Raw genomic sequence first — 5,571 nt, forward strand, 5'->3', positions numbered from 1 at the left:
CAGCGCTGCTGCATGCTGATCCACAGCTGTGTTTGCATTTCCCAAAGTGTGCCATTGAAAAATTAGATGTAAATGAAAGCTATAGATTGTATTCGCTGAGTACCTGATCAGACACACGCACGTGTTCACACACTCGCACTTATTGAAAAGTTCTACTGCCTGCTTTGCTGTCTCATTGATCTTAAGTAAGCCTTTTATCTCTTGCCTGTGTTCTCCCCTCTGAAACTAATCTGTGCTGCGTGTCTGCTCAGCATCAGCTCTTATTATTTTGACATATCTGCCCTGGGATTGAGAGTTTTTGTGAAGCATATTTACTTTTTTTTATTATTTACGTAACTTCTCAGAATGTAACATTCCTCACTGACTGCTGATATTATGTTAATGGCTTTTTGTTATTTGTTGAGACTCATCCGATTCCAGTGGAAACTCCTGCTCTTGTGCTAAAAGTCGAAGGAAGAAAAGAAATTAAGATAAAAAGCTTGAAAACAGAATGCTCTTTCTGTCTTTTCCCACCAAGCAGAGAAACCCGTAAGACAAAACAAACCTCTCGCATGCAGTCACACGATAGCAGAGCAAACACGTGCGTCGCAGCAGCAGATGTACACCCACAGTCGGAGTGTACGGTATGTCAAGTCAAATATGCTAATGCACCAGGGGGGTGTTTAGTTGCTTTATTCTCAAAAGGTTTACACATTGTTCATCACATTTACAGCATTTCACGTTTTTTTAAGCGTAGTATAATAAAAATGTTAAAAAAGTTCCAACCCTATATACAAGTCCCCCTAAATCCAGTGTCCAAGCAAGACTCAACATCATCCACTGCACATTAGCTTAGAGTACATATCACTACACATTTACTGTGAGCTGAATGTAATATGGAAATAAAAAATGATAACATAACATTATGACTTTTAACAGACAAGCAAATAATTCTATGCAGTATTTGAGTAAATGTGACTGTGGCGGTGTGACATACAAACCTTCCTTTTCACAGTCAGCATCAAACTGCCAGTAAAACAAGAGTGAAAATGAAGCTGGATTTTCTGCAATGTGGAGATTTTTCTGCCTGTGAATTCACCTGTTCATGTTTTCTGGAATAATTAGATACTTGTGATAAAAGTTATTCAGTCTGCTCCTGCCGAATGCGCAAGTGTACTGTGCCTCTGCTTCACATGACAAGGGAAAGAAAATGATGTGCTGCCATCAAGTGGGGAGTTTTCAGCAATCAGTGCTGTGATTTTTTAAATGAAGACATTCAGCACTTCATTAGTCCAGATTTAAGCAAAACTGTGATTTTACAATCCTTCTCTCAAGATAAAGATTTGCTAAGAATTTCAAAAATTCTCTTTTTGAGCTTCCGGGGCACGACCACCTGCAACTTATAGCTGTTCACATTAAAAACGAGTCATATAAAATTCTGAAATGGACACTTTTGTTCCATTAACAATACATAATAAGATTCACTATGATGATTCCCACCATTATATACATCGACTGCACCAAATTTCCTGACCCTGAATTTGCTTTGTGAGATCCAGGAGTTTCCGGTTGACCGAGAGTCGTGGAGATGTCCTCTGGAGAACTTGTGGAAGACTCTGTAAAGACAAAAGGCTCTTAGAATGAATAAAAAGAAATCACAAATTTGTTACCACCTATTTAAAGTGAGCTCACCTTGGACTGTAACAGTAGAGTTACTTTCTCGTGTTCCCACTTTGGAGCGTAGCTTGCACATGTATGATCCCTGATCAGCTGGGCTTACGTTGATGAGTTTCAGGACGAGTGAAGTCCCATTTATTACTTCACATCTGTTCTCAAGCACAGTGTTTCCATAATCATATTGACACATAGATTGATTTTTACTAGGAAATAACCAGGACAAGTGCTTAATACTTGATGAATCTAAGTTGGTTTCACATGTCAGTGTCACATTTTGTCCAAGCTGTGCTGTGATGTTGGGCAAAGTCTTCAACTCTATTTTCTGGTTGGCTGAAATACCAAAGAGAGAGAGAGGACATAGTGTTATCAGTTGTTCAAGTTACATACTTGAACGTTTTTAGTCATGTTTTAGCCAGTGTGTGAATGTGTGTGTGAATGGGTGGATGACTGGATATGTAAAGCGCTTTGGGGTCCTTAGGGACTAGCGCTATATAAATACAGGCCATTTACCATTTACCATGTTTTAGCTCAATATGCTAACAGGAGCAATGTTTTAATTAGTTAATAATTGTCATCCTTAAAAGAGTGCTTATTTATAATGAAAATATTTACTAGAAATAGTCATCAGTGGGAATTCACTGTCTGGATTAGAGTTTAATTGGATTTCAGGAAAATGTATCGAAGTATTGCCTGGAAACAAGATTTAGGATTGTGACTTTGTAAATGCTAAATTTAAGCCACTTTCTTGTTTTAAGTTTGTACCAGGATAGCTAAGACCAGCAGGCTGTTAGCTTAGCTTAGCACAGATAAGGAACAGATACCTCTTTATTACATGTCCCTGTTAAAAGTAATGAAAACTATAAACTATAAAATAAGCAGCTGAAGGAATAGAGTTGTTGAATGGCTACTAAACACAACTGGATTTTCCTCGTTTTGATGCTAAGTTAATAAATCAGCTGCTGACTCTGAGTGCACAGGATGACAGAATGTGGGTTTTTTTCTGGTAATTTTAGTTTTATTTACTTTATTCTTTTGATTTTTGTTATTAATAGTTTTTAATTGTCTTTTAGCTGTTCCAAATACTGATTTTTGGTGATTTGTCATTCAGTAATTCTTTTTCTTTTCAGACACAGACTCTCCAAACATTTCCTTTGTGTATTAACTTATTTACTTGCGCTCATGTACTGCTAACAGGGACGTTGCTGAGTGCCCTCTGATGGACAAACATCAACACTCATAACATGGCTGAAGGGTGTTTCTCTCGTCTCATTCTCATTTTTTAAAATTTGAATTTATTAATTGTTAGTCGATAATGTGAAACAGATAATATCCACCCACTAAAAACTGTAAAAATAAATAAATAAAATGTCATGCTCTCGTTTTTGATTTTTTATCATTAAGCTGAGTTTTCATATTATTAATATTTTACATTATTTTGAATTGCTAATCTTGGAGTTATTTATATCTGGTTTCTTGTGTTTTTCTTGCATTTCAGTTTATAAGTCTAGTCTGCCCCTGGGTCTTCTCTGCTTGAGGTTTCTTATCTTTGTGTGTAATTCCCCTGGTATTTTCTGTTTTACTTTGTGCATTTGTGTATCTTACTTTTAATTTCACTTATGTTTTGTCTTTATGACTATATTGTGTCTAGTTTTCTTCCAGCTGTGTCCCCTTCCCCTGATTAGCCCTCATTGTGTTTAAATAGTCGTCTCTCTTCAGCCCTTGTCAGAGCATCAGCGTATCCATCCTTGCTTGATGTTTGTTTTGGCTCATTCTGGATTTCTGTTCTGGACTCCTGACAACCTGAATAGAGTTTTTCTTTGAATCCTGCATTCGAATCTTGTTCATCTGAAACCTAACATATAACCTATCGTGCCTTTTATTGTCACTAAAAGGCACGATAGAGACTTTATGTTGATATTAGATCACAAAAATGTACTCGGCTGATGTCCCAGAGACACAATTTTACACTTAGTTTATTTATTTATTTATTTTTTGTTGTAATTGCAGAATATTACCATGTGTCAGACTAGCTTTGTTTAACTGTGTTTTATCGACATCAAGCTAAGCTTAGCTAACTACTGTCAGTTCTTGAGGCTCTGCAGAAAAGTTGCATTCACTTATACTTCCAAGGATGCTACACATAATGTTACGATCCAGATTTTACAGGACATCGTAAAAACTGTCAGCCGTCAAGTTAGTTGCTAATCTGCAGATGATGCTCTTCTTCTCCCAGACATGGTTATCAAAATGCCTCCATATGCCAGGAAAGTATTTCCCGCAATATCAACAGCATGAATGGGATTAGGTTGATCACACCTTTGATAAATACCGTCCTCAGTTATTGGGTCATTTTTATTGTATTCACTGGCAAGAAGACCAGTTTGGTATAGTTTACCAGAAATACAGGAAACTGACTTAGAGACAAATATTATGGAGTAAAGTTTACTACCTCAGTTGGAGGTGGAAGGCTTTTATACTGTCTTTATACTGTTTCATGCATAATGGACCTTCCATGACCTTCCAAGCTATATAGTTTATGTCTTCCCTATTTCCAACTATATCCATAATCACATACTGTGTATGCTACCATTGTATATAGTGTATTATCTTACTTTTTTTCATTGATTGTACTTAATTGTATTTTTGTATTTCCTTCATATATCTGTACTTGAGCTGAGGTGACGCAAAAATTTCCCCGTTGTGGGATCAATAAAGTCTTATCTTATCTTAAAAAAAAAAAAAGTTCCCGTGAGAACTTCTTTTTAAGCACTGTTCAAAACTCAAAACAAAGACTTACCTTCTGCTGCAGCTAGCCAGAAAATAGAAACCAAGGCAGTAACATGTCTCCATTCAGTAAATAAGAAAGCCATCATTTTAACCTGCATGAAAATCAATGTTTTTTACATGAGAGGAATCAGATAAAAGCCAAGCACAGAGAGCTACTACATGGGCTAAAACAAGTCTATCTATACGTACCACCCTGCTGTCTTTGATCCACTGTAGATGTCTGTGGCGTTTAGTTTGACTCTGTTTTATGGTGTCAGAGCACAACGGCAGAATGAAGGAACACACAGTGCCTCATTCTCTGCTGTTAAGACACTTCAGCTTAGGGTATCATATTTACTCAGCAACATGAACAGACATGCCCTGCTCCAACAAACTGAGTTTTCTCTTCTTAAGAAAACAACCTAGGGGAACAAATTTAATACTAACTCTTACAGTTAGTTTATTTAGTTTTCAGTCATCTTTTTTGAACTGGTTGGCTTTACCCTTCTTTTGTGATTCATTGATTGATTGATTGATTGATAATATATCAAATCCCCACCTAATTGAGCAAATGCAGGAGTGCTTATGTGTTTATGTGTCCAACCATCCATCCATACATCCATTTGCTCTCACTTATGCTTATCAGCTTCCCAGCTACCATGGGGCAAAAGGCGGGGGACAGGTCACTCTGGACAGCTCACCAGCTGGACGCAGAGCTATATCATGTTTTCCCCTAAACGTATCATTGGCTAATGGTATTTTCTTAAACTCACGTGTTTACTCGCCTTATAACTTTAATTATTAATGTTTGGAGGATATGTCAGAGGCAAAAGAAAATAAGCACAGGTATTACAATAAAAACAGTGAACCTTTTAAAAGCAGTCGAATCGCAGACTTGTAAACATCCAGTCTCACAACATCGTGTCTATCAATGCTTCATCGAGGAAGTTGTGATACTTGAAGGAAATATTTCCTACTTTTTTTTTAGTTTTTAGTTATTTTACTTTATTTCAATTTACTTAACTAAATGCTGTTTCACCTCTGGTTTTAGTTTCAGTTAATAATCTTGGTGATTACAAATAATTACGTTTAGGATGTACATGTATGTCACCAAGCATCAGACAAAAGAAACTCATATTTTCACAAGGT

At 36.6% G+C, this 5,571-nt stretch overlaps 1 long non-coding RNA gene across 1 annotated transcript; it reads right to left on the bottom strand.

Moving 5' to 3' along the window:
* Positions 1-639: 639 nt before the first annotated feature.
* LOC147332315 (uncharacterized) lies at positions 640-4,766 on the bottom strand. The gene is made up of 4 exons (XR_015128801.1): positions 4,633-4,766; positions 4,454-4,535; positions 1,672-1,986; positions 640-1,595 (listed from the first exon to the last, which is right to left on the bottom strand). It is a non-coding gene; the product is annotated as an uncharacterized LOC147332315 (long non-coding RNA).
* Between the last annotated feature and the right edge of the window lie 805 nt (positions 4,767-5,571).

This window comes from Aulonocara sp. 'chitande type north' Nkhata Bay, linkage group LG4, assembly GCF_057382095.1.
Source record: "Aulonocara sp. 'chitande type north' Nkhata Bay isolate Kocher_YH1m ecotype deep benthic linkage group LG4, A_spYH_male_GT1.1, whole genome shotgun sequence".
Classification (NCBI taxonomy): domain Eukaryota; kingdom Metazoa; phylum Chordata; class Actinopteri; order Cichliformes; family Cichlidae; genus Aulonocara; species Aulonocara sp. 'chitande type north' Nkhata Bay.